Source organism: Triticum dicoccoides, chromosome 5A (genome assembly GCF_002162155.2).
Source record: "Triticum dicoccoides isolate Atlit2015 ecotype Zavitan chromosome 5A, WEW_v2.0, whole genome shotgun sequence".
Taxonomy (NCBI): domain Eukaryota; kingdom Viridiplantae; phylum Streptophyta; class Magnoliopsida; order Poales; family Poaceae; genus Triticum; species Triticum dicoccoides.
In genome coordinates this window covers 418,634,589-418,658,698 of record NC_041388.1, presented here as the reverse complement: position 1 = coordinate 418,658,698, position 24,110 = coordinate 418,634,589, and positions in this window count along the sequence as shown.

Below are 24,110 nucleotides of genomic sequence, written 5' to 3'. Positions count from 1 at the left end.
AAAGGGCAAAGGGAAGAAGAAGGGGAACTTCAAGAAGAATGGCAAGCAAGTTGCTGCTCAAGAGAAGAAACCCAAGTCTGGATCTAAGCCTGAAACTGAGTGCTTCTACTGCAAGCAGACTGGTCACTGGAAGCGGAACTGCCCCAAGTATTTGGCGGATAAGACGGATGGCAAGGTGAACAAAGGTATATGTGATATACATGTTATTGATGTGTACCTTACTAGAGCTCGCAGTAGCACCTGGGTATTTGATACCGGTTCTGTTGCTAATATTTGCAACTCGAAACAGGGACTACGGAATAAGAAGGCACTAGCAAAGGATGAGGTGACGATGCGCGTGGGAAATGGTTCCAAAGTTGATGTGATCGCGGTCGGCACGCTACCTCTACATCTACCTTCGGGATTAATATTAGACCTAAATAATTGTTATTTGGTGCCAGCGTTGAACATGAGCATTATATCTGGATCTTGTTTAATGTGAGACGGTTATTCATTGAAATCAGAGAATAATGGTTGTTCTATTTATATGAGTAATATCTTTTATGGTCATGCACCCTTGAAGAGTGGTCTATTCTTATTGAATCTCGATAGTAGTAATACACATATTCATAATGTTGAAGCCAAAAGATGCAGAGTTGATAATGAAAGTGCAACTTATTTGTGGCACTGTCGTTTAGGTCATATCGGTATAAAGCGCATGAAGAAACTCCATACTGATGGTCTTTTGGAACCACTTGATTATGAATCACTTGGTACTTGCGAACCGTGCCTCATGGGCAAGATGACTAAAACACCGTTCTCCGGTACTATGGAGAGAGCAACAGATTTGTTGGAAATCATACATACCGATGTATGTGGCCCGATGAATATTGAAGCTCGTGGCGGATATCGTTATTTTCTCACCTTCACAGATGATTTAAGCAGATATGGGTATATCTACTTAATGAAACATAAGTCTGAAACATTTGAAAAGTTCAAAGAATTTCAGAGTGAAGTTGAAAATCATCGTAACAAGAAAATAAAGTTTCTATGCTCTGATCGTGGAGGAGAATATTTGAGTTACGAGTTTGGTGTACATTTGAAAAATTGTGGAATAGTTTCGCAACTCACGCCACCCGGAACACCAAAGCGTAATGGTGTGTCCGAACGTCGTAATCGTACTTTACTAGATATGGTGCGATCTATGATGTCTCTTACTGATTTACCGCTATCATTTTGGGGATATGCTTTAGAGACGGCCGCATTCACGTTAAATAGGGCACCATCAAAATCCGTTGAGACGACGCCTTATGAACTGTGGTTTGGCAAGAAACCAAAGTTGTCGTTTCTTAAAGTTTGGGGCTGCGATGCTTATGTGAAAAAGCTTCAACCTGATAAGCTCGAACCCAAATCGGAGAAATGTGTCTTCATAGGATACCCAAAGAAGACTATTGGGTACACCTTCTATCACAGATCCGAAGGCAAGACATTCGTTGCTAAGAATGGATCCTTTCTAGAGAAGGAGTTTCTATCAAAAGAAGTGAGTGGGAGGAAAGTAGAACTTGACGAGGTAAATGTACCTGCTCCCTTACTGGAAAGTAGTTCATCACAGAAAACTGTTTCAGTGACACCTACACCAGTTAGTGAGGAAGCCAATGATAATGATCATGAAACTTCAGATCAAGATACTGCTGAACCTCGTAGATCAACCAGAGTAAGATCCGCACCAGAGTGGTACGGTAATCCTATTCTGGAAGTCATGATACTAGATCATGATGAACCTACGAACTATGAAGAAGCGATGGTGAGCCCAGATTCCGCAAAGTGGCTTGAAGCCATGAAATCTGAGATGGGATCCATGTATGAGAACAAAGTATGGACTTTGGTTGACTGGCCTGATGATCAGCAAGCAATTGAGAATAAATGGATCTTTAAGAAGAAGACTGACGCTGATGGTAATGTTACTGTCTACAAAGCTCGAGTTGTCGCAAAAGGTTTTCAGCAAGTTCAAGGGATTGACTACGATGAGACCTTCTCACCCATAGCGATGCTTAAGTCCGTCCGAATCATGTTAGCAATTGCCGCATTTTATGATTATAAAATTTGGCAGATGGATGTCAAAACTGCATTCCTGAATGGATTTCTGGAAGAAGAGTTGTATATGATGCAACCGGAAGGTTTTGTCGATCCAAAGGGAGCTAACAAAGTGTGCAAGCTCCAGCGATCCATTTATGGACTGGTGCAAGCCTCTCGGAGTTGGAATAAACGTTTTGATAGTGTGATCAAAGCATTCGGTTTTATACAGACTTTCGGAGAAGCCTGTATTTACAAGAAAGTGAGTGGGAGCTCTGTAGCATTTATGATATTATATGTGGATGACATATTGCTGATTGGAAATGATATAGAATTTTTGGATACCATAAAGGGATACTTGAATAAAAGTTTTTCAATGAAAGACCTCGGTGAAGCTGCTTACATATTAGGCATTAAGATCTATAGAGATAGATCAAGACGCTTAATTGGACTTTCACAAAGCACATACCTTGACAAGATTTTGAAGAAATTCAAAATGGATCAAGCAAAGAAAGGATTCTTGCCTGTATTACAAGGTGTGAAATTGAGTAAGACTCAATGCCCGACCACTGCAGAAGATAGAGAGAATATGAAAGATGTTCCCTATGCATCAGCCATAGGCTCTATCATGTATGCAATGTTGTGTACCAGACCTGATGTGTGCCTTGCTATAAGTTTAGCAGGGAGGTACCAAAGTAATCCAGGAAGGACAACGGTCAAGAACATCCTGAAATACCTGAAAAGGACTAAGGATATGTTTCTCGTATATGGAGGTGACAAAGAGCTCAACGTAAAAGGTTACGTTGATGCAAGCTTTGACACTGATCCGGACGATTCTAAATCGCAAACCGGATACGTGTTTACTTTAAATGGTGGAGCTGTCAGTTGGTGCAGTTCTAAACAAAGCGTCGTAGCGGGATCTACATGTGAAGCGGAGTACATAGCTGCTTTGGAAGCAGCGAACGAAGGAGTCCGGATGAAGGAGTTCATATCCTATCTAGGTGTCATACCTAATGCATCGGATCCAATGAAAATCTTTTGTGACAATACTGGTGCCATTGCCTTGGCAAAGGAATCCAGATTTCACAAAAGGACCAAACACATCAAGAGACGCTTCAACTCCATCCGGGATCTAGTCCAGGTGGGAGACATAGAGATTTGCAAGATACATACGGATCTGAATGTTGTAGACCCGTTGACTAAGCCTCTTCCACGAGCAAAACATGATCAGCACCAAAGCTCCATGGGTGTTAGAATCATTATAGTGTAATCTAGATTATTGACTCTAGTGCAAGTGGGAGACTGAAGGAAATATGCCCTAGAGGCAATAATAAAGTTATTATTTATTTCCTTATAATCATGATAAATGTTTATTATTCATGCTAGAATTGTATTAACCGGAAACATAATACATGTGTGGATACATAGACAAACAAAGTGTCACTAGTATGCCTCTACTTGACTAGCTCGTTAATCAAAGATGGTTATGTTTCCTAACCATGGACAAAGAGTTGTTATTTGATTAACGAGGTCACATCATTAGTTGAATGATCTGATTGACATGACCCATTCCATTAGCTTAGCACCTGATCGTTTAGTATGTTGCTATTGCTTTCTTCATGACTTATACATGTTCCTATGACTATGAGATTATGCAACTCCCGTTTTCCGGAGGAACACTTTGGGTGCTAGCAAACGTCACAACGTAACTGGGTGATTATAAAGGAGCATTACAGGTGTCTCCAAAAGTAGATGTTGGGTTGGCGTATTTCGAGATTAGGATTTGTCACTCCGATTGTCGGAGAGGTATCTCTGGGCCCTCTCGGTAATGCACATCACATAAGCCTTGCAAGCACTGCAACTAATATGTTAGTTGTGAGATGATGTATTACGGAACGAGTAAAGAGACTTGCCAGTAACGAGATTGAACTAGGTATTGGATACCGACGATCGAATCTCGAGCAAGTAACATACCGATGACAAAGGGAACAACGTATGTTGTTATGCGGTCTGACCGATAAAGATCTTCGTAGAATATGTAGGAGCCAATATGGGCATCCAGGTCCCGCTATTGGTTATTGACCGGAGACGTGTCTCGGTCATGTCTACATTGTTCTCGAACCCGTAGGGTCCGCACACTTAAGGTTACGATGACAGTTATATTATGAGTTTACATCTTTTGATGTACCGAAGGAGTTCGGAGCCCCGGATGAGATCGGGGACATGACGAGGAGTCTCGAAATGGTCGAGACGTAAAGATTCATATATTGGATGATATGGTTAGGCCAAGGGGTCAAGCCCATGAGGCTTTAGATCGGTGCAAAAGGAGTTTTGCGGAGGCCAGGGGGCCAAACGCCGGAGACCCTGGTGTCTGGCCCTGGACCAGACGCCGAGGCCCATGGCGTCTGGGCCAGACGCCAAGGATTGTGGCGTTTGGTCCTGGAGTCCGAGTGGGACTCTTGCCTTTCAGGAAAAACCGACTTTGAGGAGGATTTTGCTCCAAGTTTCGACCCCGGGGCTCAACATATAAATAGAGGGCCAGGGCTAGCACCAAAGACACAACAAGTTGATCCACGTGATCTATTCCTTAGCCGTGTGCGGTGCCCCCTGCCACCATATACCTCGATAATACTGTAGCGGAGTTTAGGCGAAGCCCTGCTGCTGTAGTTCATCAAGATCGTCACCACGCCGTCGTGCTGACGGAACTCTTCCCCGACACTTTGCTGGATCGGAGTCCGGGGATCGTCATCGAGCTGAACGTGTGCTCGAACTCGGAGGTGCCGTAGTTTCGGTGCTTGATCGGTTGGATCATGAAGACATACGACTACTTCCTCTACGTCGTGTCATCGCTTCCGCAGTCGGTCTGCGTTGGGTACGTAGACAACACTCTCCCCTCGTTGCTATGCATCACATGATCTTGCGTGTGCGTAGGAAAATTTTTGAATTTACTACGAAATCCAACAATAATGAGCTCAATGTGACCAAGTGTCTGGTCAAGGGATCATGCATTACGGTACGAGTAAAGTGACTTTCCGGTAACGAGATTAAACGAGGTATTGCGATACCGACGATCGAATCTCGGGCATGTAACGTACCGATTGACAAAGGGAATTGTATACGGGATTGCTTGAGTCCTCGACATCGTGGTTCATCCGATGAGATCATCGAGGAGCATGTGGGAGCCAACATGGGTATCCAGATCCCGTTGTTGGTTATTGACCGGAGAGGCATCTCGGTCATGTCCGCATGTCTCCCGAACCCGTAGGGTCTACACACTTAAGGTTTGATGATGCTAGGGTTGTAGAGATATGAGTATGTAGTAAACCAAAAGTTGTCCGGAGTCCCGGATGAGATCCTGGACGTCATGAGGAGTTCCGGAATGGTCCGGAGGTAAAGAATTATATATAGGAAGTGAAGTTTCGGCCATCGGGAAAGTTTTGGGGGTTACCAGTATTGTACCGGGACCACCGGAAGGGTCCCGGGGGTCCACCGGGTGGGGCCACCTATCCCGGAGGGCCCCATGGGCTGAACTGGGAGGGGAACCAGCCCCTGGTGGGCTGGTGCGCCCCCCTTGGGGCCCCCTGCGGCTAGGGTTGGAAACCTTAGGGGTGGGGGGCGCCTCCACTTGCCTTCGGGGGGAAGCCAATCCCTTGGCCGACCCCCCCCCCCACCCCCTTGGAGATCCCATCTCCTAGGGCCGGCGCCCCCCCTAGGGGTCCTATGTAAAGAGGGGGGAGGGAGGGCAGCCGCACCCATGCTCTTGGCGCCTCCCTCTCCCCTTGCTACACCTCTCCCTGTCGCAGAAGCTTGGCGAAGCCCTGCCGAGATCGCTGCTGCATCCACGACCACGCCGTCGTGCTGCTGGATCTTCATCAACCTCTCCTTCCCCCTTGCTGGATCAAGAAGGAGGAGACATCTTCCTCAACCATACGTGTGTTGAACACGGAGGTGCCGTCCGTTCGGCGCTAGGATCTCCGGTGATTTGGATCACGACGAGTACGACTCCCTCAACACCGTTCTCTTGAACGCTTCCGCTCGCGATCTACAAGGGTATGTAGATGCACTCCCCTCTCTTGTTGCTAGATGAACTCATAGATTGATATTGGTGAAAGCGTAGAAATTTTTTATTTTCTGCAACGTTCCCCAACAACCATGGGGTTCAACAACCATGGAAATCGCTTTAGGGCCCCAAAACAGTGAGTAATAGTCCACGAAACGGGCCAGAATCAGCCCAAGATGTGAGTGTTGATGACCGACACGTAAACGCACACCGCGGTTCTTTAACCGTGGAAATCACTCCGGGACCCCAAAACAGTGAGTAATAGTCCACGAAAAGGCCAGAATCGGCCAAAATTGTGAGTGTTGATGACCGACAAGTAAGCGCTCATTGGGGTTGAACAACTATGGAAACCACTTTGGGACCCCAAAACGGTGAGTAATAGTCCACAAAACGCGTCACAATTGGCCAAAACTATGAGTGTTGATCACCGACACGTAAATGCACCCCGGGGTTCGTAAACCGTGGAAAGTACTCCGGGACCCCCAAAACTAGGTAATAGTTCAAGAAACGGGCCAGAATCGGCCAAACTGCGATTGTTGATGGCCTAAACTTAAGCGCACATTAGGGTTCACCAACCATGGAAATCACTTTGGGACCCCAAAACGATGAGTAATAGTACACGAAACGCATCAGAATCGGCCAAAACTATGAATGTTGATGACCGACACGTAAACGCACCACGGGGTTCGTAAATCATGGAAATAACCCCGGGGCCCCAAACTAAGTAATACTCTAACAAACGGCCCAGAATTGACCCAAACTGCTATTGTTGATGACGTACACTTAACCGCACCATGGTGTTCAAAAACCATGGAAATCGCTTTGGGACCCCAAAACGGTGAGTAATAGGCCACGAAATGGGTCAGAATCGACAAAAACCGCGAGTGTTGATGGCCGACACGTACACGCACACCGGGGTACGTTAATCGTGGAAATCAATTCAGGCCCCAAAACAGTGAGTAATAGTCTACAAAAAAGGCAAGAATCGGCCAAAAGTGTAAGTGTTGATGACCGAAACGTAAACGCACCCCGCGGTTCGTTAATCGTTGAAATCACTTCGATACCCCAAAACAGTGCGTAATAGTCCACGAAACGGGCTAGAATCGGCCAAAACTAGAAGTGTTGATGACCGACACCTAAATGCACCCTGGTGTTTGTCAATCATGGAAATCACGCCGAGACCCAGAAACAGAGTAATAGTCCATGAAACGGGCCAGAATCGGCCAAAACTGTGAGTGTTGATGACCGAGACATAAATGCACCCCGCGTTCGTTAACCGTGGAAATCACTCCGGGGGCCCAAAAAAGTGAGTAATAGTCCATGAAACGGGCCAGAATCAGCCAAAACTATGAGTGTTAATGACCGACGGGTAAGCGCGCATTGGGGTTCAATAACTATGGAAATCACTTCGGGACCTGAAAACGGTGAGTAATAGTCCACGAAACACGTTAGAATTGGCCAAAACTGTGAGTGTTGATGACCGATACGTAAACACACCCCGGGGTTCGTTAATCGTATAAATCATTTCGTTACCCAAGAAACGGGCCAGAATCGGCCCAACTACGCTTGTTGATGACCTACACTTAAGCGCACCTTGGGGTTCAACAACCATGGAAATCGCTTTGGGGCCCCAAAACGGTGAGTAACAGTCTACGAAACGGGTCAGAATCAACAAAAACCGCGAGTGTTGATAACCGACCCGTAAGCGCACCGGGAATTCCTTGATCGTGGAAATCACTCCAGGGCGCCAAAACAGTGAGTAATAGTCCACGAAACGGGCCAGAATTGGCCAAAACTTCTAGTATTGATGACCGACATGTGAACGCACCCCGCGGTTCGTTAATCGTGGAAATCACTCCGGGACCCCAAAACAGTGAGTGTTGATGACCGACATGTAAACGCGCCTTGGGATTCAAGAACAATGGAAATCGCTTCGGGCCCCTAAATGGTGAGTAATAGCCCTTGAATCGCGTCAGAATTGGCCAAAACTGTGAGTGTTGATGACCGACACGTAAACGCACCCCAGTGTTCGTCAATCATGGAAATCACACCGGGACCCAAAAACAAAGTAATAGTCCAAGAAACGTGCCAGAATCGGCCAAAATAGTGAGTGTTGATGACCAACACGTAAACGCATCCCGTGGTTCATTAACCATGGAAATCACTCCGGGGCCCCAAAACAGTGAGTAATAGTCCACGAAACAGGCCAGAATCAGCCTAAATTGTGAGTGTTGATGACCGACACGTAAGCGCACCTTGGGGTTCAACAACTATGGAAATCACTTTGGGACCACAAAACGGTGAGTAATAGTTCAAGAAACACGTTAGAATTGGCTAAAACTATGAGTCTTGATGACCAACACGTAAACGCACCCCGGGGTTCATAAATCGTCGAAATCACTCTGGGACCCCAAAACTAAGTAATACTCCAAGAAACGGGCCAGAATCGGCCCAAACTGCGATTGTTGATGACCTACACTTAAGCGCACCTTGGGGTTCAACAACCATGGAAATCGCTTTGGGGCCCCAAAACGGTGAGTAATAGTCCATGAAACGGGTCAGAATCGACAAAAACCGCGAGTGTTGATAACTGACACATAAGCGCACCCGGGGGTTCGTTAATTGTGGAAACCACTCCGGGGCCCCAAAACAATGAGTAATCCTCCACAAAACGGGCCAGAATCGGCCAAAACTGCTAGTGTTGATGACTGACATGTGAACACACTATGTGGTTCGGTAATCATGGAAATCACTCCGGGACCCCAAAACAGTGAGTAATAGTACATGAAACGGGCCAGAATCGGCCAAAACTATGAGTGTCGATGAACGACATGTAAACGCACCTAGGGGTTCAACAAGTATGGAAATAGCTTCGGGACCCCTAAAACAAGAGTAATAGTCCACGAATCGCGTAAGAATTGGCCAAAACTATGATTGTTGATGACAGACATGCAAACGCACGCCGGGGATTGTCGATCTTGGAAATCGCTCTGGGACGCCCAAACAAATAGTAAGATTGCACGAAACGGATCAGAAATTGGCCTAAATTGTGAGTGTCATTGACCGACATGTAAACGCACCCTGGAGTTTGTAAACCGTGGAAACTAAGTAATAGTGCAGGAAACGGGCCAAAATCGGCCCAAACATCGCTTGTTTATGATCGACACGTAAGCGCACCATGGGGTTCAACAACCATGGAAATAGCTTTGGGGCCCCAAAACGGTGAGTAATAGTCCACGAAACGTACCAGAATCGGCCAAAACTGTGAGTGTTGATGACCGACACGTAAACGCACCCCGCGGTTCGTTAACCGTGGAAATCACTCTGGGACCCCAAAACAGTGAGTAATAGTCCACGAAATGACCAGAATCGGCCAAAATTGTGAGTGTTGATGACCGACACGTAAGCGCTCATTGGGGTTCAACAACTATGGAAATCACTTTGGGACCCCAAAACGGTGAGTAATAGTCCCTGAAACGCGTCATAATTGGCCAAAACTATGAGTGTTGATGACCGACACGTAAACGCACCCCGGGGTTCGTAAATCGTGGAAATCACTCCGGGACCCCCAAAACTAAGTAATAGTCCAAGAAACGGGCCAGAATCGGCCCAAACTGCGATTGTTGATGACCTACACTTATGCGCACATTGGGGTTCATGAACCATGGAAGTCGCTTTGGGCGCTAAAACGGTGAGTAATAGTCCACAAAACACGTCAGGATCGGCCAAAATTGTGAGTGTTGATGACCGACACATAAACGCACCACGGGGTTTGTAAATCATGGAAATCACTCCAGGCGCCACAAAACTAAGTAATACTCCAAGAAACGGGCCTGAATCGACCCAAACTGTGATTGTTGATGACCTACACTTAAGCGCACCATGGGGTTGAACAACCATGGAAATCGCTTTGGGACCCCAAAACGGCGAGTAATAGTCCACGAAACGGGTCAGAATCGACAAAAACCGTGAGTGTTGATGACCGAAACATAAACGCACGCCGTGGTTCGTTAATCATGGAAATCACTCCGGGACCCCAAAACCAGTAATAGTCTACCAAAAAGGCAAGAATCGGATAAAAGTGTAAGTGTTGATGACCGAAACATAAACGCACCCCGCGGTTCGTTAACCGTGGAAATCACTCTGGGGGCCCAAAAAGTGAGTAATAGTCCATGAAACGGGCCAGTATCAGCCAAAACTATGAGTGTTGATGACCGACACATAAGTGCGCCTTGGGGTTCAACAACTATGGAAATCACTTCGGGACCTGAAAACGGTGAGTAATAGTCCACGAAACACGTTAGAATTGGCCAAAATTGTGAGTGTTGCTGACCAACACGTAAACACAACCCGGGGTTCGTAAATCGTGGAAATCATTTTGGGACCCCCACAACTAAGTAATAGTCCAAGAAACGGGCCAGAATCGGCCCAAACTGCGATTGTTGATGACCTACACTTAAGCGCACCTTGGGGTTCAACAACCATGGAAATCGTTTTGGGGCCCCAAAACGGTGAGTAACAGTCCATGAAACGGGCCAGAATTGGCCAAAACTTCTAGTATTGATGACCGACATGTAAACGCACCCCGCGGTTCATTGATCGTGGAAATCACTCCGGGACCCCAAAACTGTGAGTGTTGATGACCGACACGTAAACACACCTTGCGGTTCAACAATAATGGAAATCGCTTCAAGACCCCTAAATGGTGAGTAATAACCCACGAATCGCGTCAGAATTGGCCAAAATTGTGCGTGTTGACGACAGACACGCAAATGCACCCGGGGATTGTCAATCGTGGAAATCGCTCTCGGATGCCAAAATGGTGAGTAATAGTCCACGAAACGGGCCAGAATCGACCAAAACTGTGAGTGTTGATGACTGACACATAAACACACCCCAGTGTTCATCAATCATGGAAATCACACTGGGACCCAAAAACAGAGTAATAGTCCAAGAAACGTGCCAGAATCGGCCAAAACTATGAGTGTTGCTGACCGACACGTAAACGCACCCCGTGGTTCATTAACCGTGGAAATCACTCTGGGGCCCCAAAACAGTGAGTAATAGTCCACGAAACTGGCCAGAATCAGCCAAAACTGTGAGTGTTGATGACCGACACGTAAGCGCACCTTGGGGTTCAACAACTATGGAAATCACTTCAGGACCACAAAACGGTGAGTAATAGTCCACGAAACTCGTCAGAATTGGCCAAAACTGTGAGTGTTGATGACCGACACGTGAACGCACCCCGGGGTTCATAAATCGTGGAAATCACTCCGGGACCCCCAAAACTAAGTAATAGTCCAAGAAACGGGCCATCATCGGCCCAAACTGCGATTGTTGATGACCTACACTTAAGCGCACCTTGGGGTTCAACAACCATGGAAATCGCTTTGGGGCCCCAAAACGGTGAGTAATAGTCCACAAAATGGGTCAGAATCGACAAAAACATCGAGTGTTGATAACCAACACATAAGCGCACCCGGGGGTTCGTCAATCATGGAAATCACTCCGGGACCTACACTTAAACGCACATTGGGGTTCAACAACTATGGAAATCGCATCGGGACCCCTAAATGATGAGTAATAGTCCACGAATCACGTCAGAATTGGCCAAAACTGTGAATGTTGACGACAGACACGCAAACGCACGTCGGGGATTGTCAATCGTGGAAATCGATCTGGGACGCCAAAACAGTGAGTAATAGTGCATGAAACGGACCAGAAATTGGCCTAAATTGTGAGTGTCATTGACCGACACGTAAACGCACCCTGGAGTTTGTCAACCGCGGAAATCACTCCGAGACCACCAAAACTAAGTAATAGTGCAGGAAACGGGCCAAAATCGGCCCAAACTGCGCTTGTTTATGATCGACACATAAGCGCTCCATGGGGTTCAACAACCATGAAAATCACTTTGGGGCCCCAAAATGGTGACTAATAGTCCACGAAACGGGCCAGAATCGGCCAAATCTGTGAGTGTTGATGACCGACACGTAAACGCGTCCCGCGGTTCGTTAACCGTGGAAATCACTCCGGGACCTCGAAACAGTGAGTATTAGTCCACAAAACGACCAGAATCGGCCAAAATTGTGAGTGTTGATGACCGCCACATAAGCACTCATTGGGGTTCAACAACTACGGAAATCACTTTGGGACCTAAAAACGGTGAGTAATAGTCCACGAAACGCGTCAGAATTGGCTAAAACTATGAGTGTTGATGACCAACACGTAAACGCACCCCGGGGTTAATAAATCGTGGAAATCACTCCGGGACCCCCAAAACTAAGTAATACTCCAAGAAGTGGGCCAGAATCGGCCCAAACTGCGATTGTTGATGACCTACACTTAAGCGCACCTTGGGGTTCAAAAACCATGGAAATCGCTTTGGGGCCCCAAAACGGTGAGTAATAGTCCACGAAACGGGTCAGAATCGACAAAAACCGCGAGTGTTGATAACCGACACATAAGCGCATCAGGGGGTTCGTTAATCGTGGAAATCACTCCGGGGCCCCAAAACAATGAGTAATACTCCATGAAGCGGGCCAGAATCGACCAAAACTGCTAGTGTTCATGACCGACATGTGAACACACTCTATGGTTCGTTAATCATTGAAATCACTCCGGGACCTCAAAACAGTAAGTAATAGTCCATGAAACGGGCCAGAATCGGCCAAAACTATGAGTGTCGATGACCGACACATAAATGCAGCTTGGGGTTCAACAACTATAGAAATCGCTTCGGGACCCCTAAGTGATGAGTAATAGTCAACGAATCACATCAGAATTGGCCAAAATTGTGAATGTTGAAGACAGACACGCAAACGGACGTCGGGGATTGTCAATCGTGGAAATCGATCTGGGACGCCCAAACGATGAGTAATAGTGCATGAAACGGACCAGAAATTGGCCTAAATTGTGAGTGTCATTGACCGACACGTAAACGCACCCTGGAGTTTGTCAACCGCGGAAATCACTCAGGGACCACCAAAACTAAGTAATAGTGCAGGAAACGGGCCAAAATCGGCCCAAACTGCGCTTGTTTATGATCGACACGTAAGCGCTCCATGGGTTTCAACAACCATGGAAATCGCTTTGGGGCCCGAAAACGGTGAGTAACAGTCCATGAAACGGGCCAGAATCGGCCAAAACTGTGAGTGTTTATGACCGACACGTAAACGCGTCCCGCGGTTCGTTAACCGTGCAAATCACTCCGGGACCCCGAAACAGTGAGTATTAGTCCACAAAACGACCAGAATCAGCCAAAATTGTGAGTGTCGATGACCGCCACGTAAGCGCTCATTGGGGTTCAACAACTATGGAAATCACTTTGGGACCTGAAAACGGTCAGTAATAGTCCACAAAACGCGTCAGAATTGGCTAAAACTATGAGTGTTGATGACCGACACGTAAACGCACCCCGGGGTTCATAAATCATGGAAATCACTCCGGGACCCCCAAAACTAAGTAATACTCCAAGAAATGGGCCAGAATCGGCCCAAACTGCAATTGTTGATGACCTACACTTAAGCGCACCTTGGGGTTCAAAAACCATGGAAATCGCTTTGGGGCCCCAAAACGGTGAGTAATAGTCCACGAAACGGGTCAGAATCGACAAAAACCGCGAGTGTTGATAACCGACACATAAGCGCATCAGGGGGTTCGTTAATCGTGGAAATCACTCCGGGGCCCCAAAACAATGAGTAATACTCCATGAAGCGGGCCAGAATCGACCAAAACTGCTAGTGTTGATGACCGACATGTGAACACACTCTATGGTTCGTTAATCATTGAAATCACTCCGGGACCTCAAAACAGTAAGTAATAGTCCATGAAACGGGCCAGAATTGGCCGAAACTATGAGTGTCGATGACCGACACATAAATGCAGCTTGGGGTTCAACAATTATAGAAATCACTTCGGGACCCCTAAGTGATGAGTAATAGTCCACGAATCACGTCAGAATTGGCCAAAACTGTGAATGTTGAAGACAGACATGCAAACGCATGTCGGGGATTGTCAATCGTGGAAATCAATCTGGGACGCCCAAACGGTGAGTAATAGTGCACGAAACGGACCAGAAATTGGCCTAAATTGTGAGTGTCATTGACCGACACGTAAACGCACCCTGGAGTTTGTCAACCGCGGAAATCACTCCGGGACCACCAAAACTAAGTAATAGTGCAGGAAACGGGCCAAAATCGGCCCAAACTGCGCTTGTTTATGATCGACACGTAAGCGCTCCATGGGTTTCAACAACCATGGAAATCGCTTTGGGGCCCGAAAACGGTGAGTAACAGTCCACGAAATGGGCCAGAATCTGCCAAAACTGTGAGTGTTTATGACCGACACGTAAACGCGTCCCGCGGTTCGTTAACCGTGGAAATCACTCCGGGACCCCGAAACAGTGAGTATTAGTCCACAAAACGACCAGAATCAGCCAAAATTGTGAGTGTCGATGACCGCCACGTAAGCGCTCATTGGGGTTCAACAACTATGGAAATCACTTTGGGACCTGAAAACGGTCAGTAATAGTCCACGAAACGCGTCAGAATTGGCTAAAACTATGAGTGTTGATGACCGACACGTAAACGCACCCCGAGGTTCATAAATCGTGGAAATCACTCCGGGACCCCCAAAACTAAGTAATACTCCAAGAAATGGGCCAGAATCGGCCCAAACTGCGATTGTTGATGACCTACACTTAAGCGCACCTTGGGGTTCAAAAACCATGGAAATCGCTTTGGGGCCCCAAAACGGTGAGTAATAGTCCACGAAACGGGTCAGAATCGACAAAAACCGCGAGTGTTGATAACCGACACATAAGCGCATCAGGGGGTTCGTTAATCGTGGAAATCACTCCGGGGCCCCAAAACAATGAGTAATACTCCATGAAGCGGGCCAGAATCGACCAAAACTGCTAGTGTTCATGACCGACATGTGAACACACTCTATGGTTCGTTAATCATTGAAATCACTCCGGGACCTCAAAACAGTAAGTAATAGTCCATGAAACGGGCCAGAATCGGCCGAAACTATGAGTGTCGATGACCGACACATAAATGCAGCTTGGGGTTCAACAACTATAGAAATCGCTTCGGGACCGCTAAGTGATGAGTAATAGTCCAAGAATCACGTCAGAATTGGCCAAAACTGTGGATGTTGAAGACAGACACGCAAACGCACGTCGGGGATTGTCAATCGTGGAAATCGATCTGGGACGCCCAAACGGTGTGTAATAGTGCACGAAACAGACCAGAAATTGGCCTAAATTGTGAGTGTCATTGACCGACACGTAAACGCACCCTGGAGTTTGTCAACCGCGGAAATCACTCCGGGACCACCAAAACTAAGTAATAGTGCAGGAAACGGGCCAAAATCGGCCCAAACTGCGCTTGTTTATGATCGACACGTAAGCGCTCCATGGGTTTCAACAACCATGGAAATCGCTTTGGGGCCCGAAAACGGTGAGTAACAGTCCACGAAACGGGCCAGAATCGGCCAAAACTTTAAGTGTTTATGACCGACACGTAAACGCGTCCCGCGGTTCGTTAACCGTGGAAATCACTCGGGACCCCGAAACAGTGAGTATTAGTCCACAAAATGACCAGAATCAGCCAAAATTGTGAGTGTCGATGACCGCCACGTAAGCGCTCATTGGGGTTCAACAACTATGGAAATCACTTTGGGACCTGAAAACGGTCAGTAATAGTCCACGAAACGCGTCAGAATTGGCTAAAACTATGAGTGTTGATGACCGACACGTAAATGCACCCCGGGGTTCATAAATCATGGAAATCACTCCGGGACCCCCAAAACTAAGAAATACTCCAAGAAATGGGCCAGAATTGGCCCAAACTGCGATTGTTGATGACCTACACTTAAGCGGACCTTGGGGATCAAAAACCATGGAAATCGCTTTGGGGCCCCAAAACGGTGAGTAATAGTCCACGAAACGGGTCAGAATTGACAAAAACCGCGAGTGTTGATAACCGACACATAAGCGCATCAGGGGGTTCGTTAATCGTGGAAATCACTCCGGGGCCCCAAAACAATGAGTAATACTCCATGAAGCGGGCCAGAATCGACCAAAACTGCTAGTGTTGATGACCGACATGTGAACACACTCTATGGTTCGTTAATCATTGAAATCACTCCGGGACCTCAAAACAGTAAGTAATAGTCCATGAAACTGGCCAGAATCGGCCGAAACTATGAGTGTCGATGACCGATACATAAATGCAGCTTGGGGTTCAACAACTATAGAAATCGCTTCGGCACCCCTAAGTGATGAGTAATAGTCCACGAATCACGTCAGAATTGGCCAAAACTATGAATGTTGAAGACAGACACGCAAACGCACGTCGGGGATTGTCAATCGTGGAAATCGATCTGGGACGCCCAAACGGTGAGTAATAGTGCACGAAACGGACCAGAAATTGGCCTAAATTGTGAGTGTCATTGACCGACACGTAAACGCACCCTGGAGTTTGTCAACCGCGGAAATCACTCCGGGACCACCAAAACTAAGTATAGTGCAGGAAACGGGCCAAAATCGGCCCAAACTGCGCTTGTTTATGATCGACACGTAAGCGCTCCATGGGTTTCAACAACCATGGAAATCGCTTTGGGGCCCGAAAACGGTGAGTAACAGTCCACGAAACGGGCCAGAATCGGCCAAAACTGTGAGTGTTTATGACCGACACGTAAACGCGTCACGCGGTTCGTTAACCGTGGAAATCACTCCGGGACCCCGAAATAGTGAGTATTAGTCCACAAAATGACCAGAATCAGCCAAAATTGTGAGTGTCGATGACCGCCACGTAAGCGCTCATTGGGGTTCAGCAACTATGGAAATCGCTTTGGGACCTGAAAACGGTCAGTAATAGTCCACGAAACGCGTCAGAATTGGCTAAAACTATGAGTGTTGATGACCGACACGTAAACGCACCCCGGGGTTCATAAATCGTGGAAATCACTCCGGGACCCCCAAAACTAAGTAATACTCCAAGAAATGGGCCAGAATCGGCCCAAACTGCGATTGTTGATGACCTACACTTAAGCGCACCTTGGGGTTCAAAAACCATGGAAATCGCTTTGGGGCCCCAAAACGGTGAGTAATAGTCCACGAAACGGGTCAGAATCGACAAAAACCGCGAGTGTTCATAACCGACACATAAGCGCATCAGGGGGTTCGTTAATCGTGGAAATCACTCCGGGGCCCCAAAACAATGAGTAATACTCCATGAAGCGGGCCAGAATCGACCAAAACTGCTAGTGTTCATGACCGACATGTGAACACACTCTATGGTTCGTTAATCATTGAAATCACTCCGGGACCTCAAAACAGTAAGTAATAGTCCATGAAACGGGCCAGAATCGGCCGAAACTATGAGTGTCGATGACTGACACATAAATGCAGCTTGGGGTTCAACAACTATAGAAATCGCTTCGGGACCGCTAAGTGATGAGTAATAGTCCAAGAATCACGTCAGAATTGGCCAAAACTGTGAATGTTGAAGACAGACACGCAAACGCACGTCGGGGATTGTCAATCGTGGAAATCGATCTGGGACGCCCAAACGGTGTGTAATAGTGCACGAAACAGACCAGAAATTGGCCTAAATTGTGAGTGTCATTGACCGACACGTAAACGCACCCTGGAGTTTGTCAACCGCGGAAATCACTCCGGGACCACCAAAACTAAGTAATAGTGCAGGAAACGGGCCAAAATCGGCCCAAACTGCGCTTGTTTATGATCGACACGTAAGCGCTCCATGGGTTTCAACAACCATGGAAATCGCTTTGGGGCCCGAAAACGGTGAGTAACAGTCCACGAAACGGGCCAGAATCGGCCAAAACTTTAAGTGTTTATGACCGACACGTAAACGCGTCCCGCGGTTCGTTAACCGTGGAAATCACTCGGGACCCCAAAACAGTGAGTATTAGTCCACAAAACGACCAGAATCAGCCAAAATTGTGAGTGTCGATGACCGCCACGTAAGCGCTCATTGGGGTTCAACAACTATGGAAATCACTTTGGGACCTGAAAACGGTCAGTAATAGTCCATGAAACGCGTCAGAATTGGCTAAAACTATGAGTGTTGATGACCGACACGTAAATGCACCCCGGGGTTCATAAATCATGGAAATCACTCCGGGACCCCCAAAACTAAGTAATACTCCAAGAAATGGGCCAGAATTGGCCCAAACTGCGATTGTTGATGACCTACACTTAAGCGGACCTTGGGGATCAAAAACCATGGAAATCGCTTTGGGGCCCCAAAACGGTGAGTAATAGTCCACGAAACGGGTCAGAATTGACAAAAACCGCGAGTGTTGATAACCGACACATAAGCGCATCAGGGGGTTCGTTAATCGTGGAAATCACTCCGGGGCCCCAAAACAATGAGTAATACTCCATGAAGCGGGCCAGAATCGACCAAAACTGCTAGTGTTGATGACCGACATGTGAACACACTCTATGGTTCGTTAATCATTGAAATCACTCCGGGACCTCAAAACAGTAAGTAATAGTCCATGAAATGGGCCAGAATCGGCCGAAACTATGAGTGTCGATGACCGATACATAAATGCAGCTTGGGGTTCAACAACTATAGAAATCGCTTCGGCACCCCTAAGTGATGAGTAATAGTCCACGAATCACGTCAGAATTGGCCAAAACTATGAATGTTGAAGACAGACACGCAAACGCACGTCGGGGATTGTCAATCGTGGAAATCGATCTGGGACGCCCAAACGGTGAGTAATAGTGCACGAAACGGACCAGAAATTGGCCTAAATTGTGAGTGTCATTGACCGACACGTAAACGCACCCTGGAGTTTGTCAACCGCGGAAATCACTCCGGGACCACCAAAACTAAGTATAGTGCAGGAAACGGGCCAAAATCGGCCCAAACTGCGCTTGTTTATGATCGACATGTAAGCGCTCCATGGGTTTCAACAACCATGGAAATCGCTTTGGGGCCCGAAAACGGTGAGTAACAGTCCACGAAACGGGCCAGAATCGGCCAAAACTGTGAGTGTTTATGACCGACACGTAAACGCGTCCCGCGGTTCATTAACCGTGGAAATCACTCCGGGACCCCGAAACAGTGAGTATTAGTCCACAAAATGACCAGAATCAGCCAAAATTGTGAGTGTCGATGACCGCCACGTAAGTGCTCATTGGGGTTCAGCAACTATGGAAATCACTTTGGGACCTGAAAACAGTCAGTAATAGTCCACGAAACGCGTCAGAATTGGCTAAAACTATGAGTGTTGATGACCGACATGTAAACGCACCCTGGGGTTCATAAATCGTGGAAATCACTCCGGGACCCCCAAAACTAAGTAATACTCCAGGAAATGGGCCAGAATCGGCCCAAACTGCGATTGTTGATGACCTACACTTAAGCGCACCTTGGGGTTCAAAAACCATGGAAATCGCTTTGGGGCCCCAAAACGGTGAGTAATAGTCCACGAAACGGGTCAGAATCGACAAAAACCGCGAGTGTTGATAACTGACACATAAGCGCATCAGGGGGTTCGTTAATCGTGGAAATCACTCCGGGGCCCCAAAACAATGAGTAATACTCCACGAAGCGGGCCAGAATCGACCAAAACTGCTAGTGTTGATGACCGACATGTGAACACACTCTGTGGTTGGTTAATCAATGAAATCACTCCGGGACCTCAAAACAGTAAGTAATAGTCCATGAAACGGGCCAGAATAGGCCGAAACTATGAGTGTCGATGACCGACACGTAAATGCAGCTTGGGGTTCAACAACTATGGAAATCGCTTCGGGACCCCTAAGTGATGAGTAATATTCCACGAATCACGTCAGAATTGGCCAAAACTGTGAATGTTGACGACAGACACGCAAACGCGCGTCGGGGATTGTCAATCGTGGAAATCGATCTGGGACGCCCAAACGGTGAGTAATAGTGCACGAAACGGACAAGAAATTGGCCTAAGTTGTGAGTGTTATTGACCGACACGTAAACGCACCCTGGAGTTTGTCAACCGCGGAAATCACTCCGGGACCACCAAAACTAAGTAATAGTGCAGGAAACGGGCCAAAATCGGCCCAAACTGTGCTTGTTTATGATCGACACGTAAGCGCTCCATGGGTTTCAACAACCATGGAAATCGCTTTGGGGCCCGAAAACGGTGAGTAATAGTCCACGAAACGGGCCAGAATCGGCCAAAACTGTGAGTGTTTATGACCGACACATAAACGCGTCCCGCGGTTCGTTAACCGTGGAAATCACTCCGGGACCTCGAAACAGTGAGTATTAGTCCACAAAACGACCAGAATCAGCCAAAATTGTGAGTGTCGATGACCGCCACGTAAGCGCTCATTGGGGTTCAACAACTATGGAAATCACTTTGGGACCTGAAAACGGTCAGTAATAGTCCACGAAACGCGTCAGAATTGGCTAAAACTATGAGTGTTGATGACCGACACGTAAATGCACCCCGGGGCTCATAAATCGTGGAAATCACTCCGGGACCCCCAAAACTAAGTAATACTCCAAGAAATGGGCCAGAATCGGCCCAAACTGCGATTGTTGATGACCTACACTTAAGCGCACCTTGGGGTTCAAAAACCATGGAAATCGCTTTGGGGCCCCAAAACGGTGAGTAATAGTCCACGAAACGGGTCAGAATCGACAAAAACCGCAAGTGTTGATAACCGGCACATAAGCGCATCAGGGGGTTCGTTAATCGTGGAAATCAGTCCGGGGCCCCAAAACAATGAGTAATACTCCATGAAGCGGGCCAGAATCGACCAAAACTGCTAGTGTTGATGACCGACATGTGAACACACTCTATGGTTCGTTAATCATTGAAATCACTCCGGGACCTCAAAACAGTAAGTAATAGTCCATGAAACGGGCCAGAATCGGCCGAAACTATGAGTGTCGATGACCGACACCTAAATGCAGCTTGGGGTTCAACAACTATAGAAATCGCTTCGGGACCCCTAAGTGATGAGTAATAGTCCATGAATCACGTCAGAATTGGCCAAAACTGTGAATGTTGAAGACAGACACGCAAACGCACGTCGGGGATTGTCAATCGTGGAAATCAATCTGGGACGCCCAAACGGTGAGTAATAGTGCATGAAACGGACCAGAAATTGGCCTAAATTGTGAGTGTCATTGACCGACACGTAAACGCACCCTGGAGTTTGTCAACCGCGGAAATCACTCCGGGACCACCAAAACTAAGTAATAGTGCAGGAAACAGGCCAAAATCGGCCCAAACTGCGCTTGTTTATGATCGACACGTAAGCGCTCCATGGGTTTCAACAACCATGGAAATCGCTTTGGGGCCCGAAAACGGTGAGTAACAGTCCACGAAATGGGCCAGAATCTGCCAAAACTGTGAGTGTTTATGACCGACACGTAAACGCGTCCCGCGGTTCGTTAACCGTGGAAATCACTCCGGGACCCCGAAACAGTGAGTATTAGTCCACAAAACGACCAGAATCAGCCAAAATTGTGAGTGCCGATGACCGCCACGTAAGCGCTCATTGGGGTTCAACAACTATGGAAATCACTTTGGGACCTGAAAACGGTCAGTAATAGTCCACGAAACGCGTCAGAATTGGCTAAAACTATGAGTGTTGATGACCGACACGTAAACGCACCCCGGGGTTCATAAATCGTGGAAATCACTCCGGGACCCCCAAAACTAAGTAATACTCCAAGAAATGGGCCAGAATCGGCCCAAACTGCGATTGTTGATGACCTACACTTAAGCGCACCTTGGGGTTCAAAAACCATGGAAATCGCTTTGGGGCCCCAAAACGGTGAGTAATAGTCCACGAAACGGGTCAGAATCGACAAAAACCGCGAGTGTTGATAACCGACACGTAAGCGCATCAGGGGTTCGTTAATCGTGGAAATCACTCCGGGGCCCCAAAACAATGAGTAATACTCCATGAAGCGGGCCAGAATCGACCAAAACTGCTAGTGTTGATGACCGACATGTGAACACACTCTATGGTTCGTTAATCATTGAAATCACTCCGGGACCTCAAAACAGTAAGTAATAGTCCATGAAACGGGCCAGAATCGGCTGAAACTATGAGTGTTGATGACCGACACCTAAATGCAGCTTGGGGTTCAACAACTATAGAAATCGCTTCGGGACCCCTAAGTGATGAGTAATAGTCCACGAATCACGTCAGAATTGGCCAAAACTGTGAATGTTGAAGACAGACACGCAAACGCACGTCGGGGATTGTCAATCGTGGAAATCGATCTGGGACGCCCAAACGGTGAGTAATAGTGCACGAAACGGACAAGAAATTGGCCTAAGTTGTGAGTGTTATTGACCGACACGTAAACGCACCCTGGAGTTTGTCAACCGCGGAAATCACTCCGGGACCACCAAAACTAAGTAATAGTGCAGGAAACGGGCCAAAATCGGCCCAAACTGTGCTTGTTTATGATCGACACGTAAGCGCTCCATGGGTTTCAACAACCATGGAAATCCCTTTGGGGCCCGAAAACGGTGAGTAATAGTCCACGAAACGGGCCAGAATCGGCCAAAACTGTGAGTGTTTATGACCGACACGTAAACGCGTCCCGCGGTTCGTTAACCGTGGAAATCACTCCGGGACCTCGAAACAGTGAGTATTAGTCCACAAAACGACCAGAATCAGCCAAAATTGTGAGTGTCGATGACCGCCACGTAAGCGCTCATTGGGGTTCAACAACTATGGAAATCACTTTGGGACCTGAAAACGGTCAGTAATAGTCCACGAAACGCGTCAGAATTGGCTAAAACTATGAGTGTTGATGACCGACACGTAAACGCACCCCGGGGCTCATAAATCGTGGAAATCACTCCGGGACCCCCAAAACTAAGTAATACTCCAAGAAATGGGCCAGAATCGGCCCAAACTGCGATTGTTGATGACCTACACTTAAGCGCACCTTGGGGTTCAAAAACCATGGAAATCGCTTTGGGGCCCCAAAACGGTGAGTAATAGTCCACGAAACGGGTCAGAATCGACAAAAACCGCAAGTGTTGATAACCGGCACATAAGCGCATCAGGGGGTTCGTTAATCGTGGAAATCAGTCCGGGGCCCCAAAACAATGAGTAATACTCCATGAAGCGGGCCAGAATCGACCAAAACTGCTAGTGTTGATGACCGACATGTGAACACACTCTATGGTTCGTTAATCATTGAAATCACTCCGGGACCTCAAAACAGTAAGTAATAGTCCATGAAACGGGCCAGAATCGGCCGAAACTATGAGTGTCGATGACCGACACCTAAATGCAGCTTGGGGTTCAACAACTATAGAAATCGCTTCGGGACCCCTAAGTGATGAGTAATAGTCCACGAATCACGTCAGAATTGGCCAAAACTGTGAATGTTGAAGACAGACACGCAAACGCACGTCGGGGATTGTCAATCGTGGAAATCGATCTGGGACGCCCAAACGGTGAGTAATAGTGCACGAAACGGACCAGAAATTGGCCTAAATTCTGAGTGTCATTGACCGACACGTAAACGCACCCTGGAGTTTGTCAACCGCGGAAATCACTCCGGGACCACCAAAACTAAGTAATAGTGCAGGAAACGGGCCAAAATCGGCCCAAACTGCGCTTGTTTATGATCGACACGTAAGCGCTCCATGGGTTTCAACAACCATGGAAATCGCTTTGGGGCCCGAAAACGGTGAGTAACAGTCCACGAAATGGGCCAGAATCGGCCAAAACTGTGAGTGTTTATGACCGACACGTAAACGCGTCCCGCGGTTCGTTAACCGTGGAAATCACTCCGGGACCCCGAAACAGTGAGTATTAGTCCACAAAACGACCAGAATCAGCCAAAATTGTGAGTGTCGATGACCGCCACGTAAGCGCTCATTGGGGTTCAACAACTATGGAAATCACTTTGGGACCTGAAAACGGTCAGTAATAGTCCACGAAACGCGTCAGAATTGGCTAAAACTATGAGTGTTGATG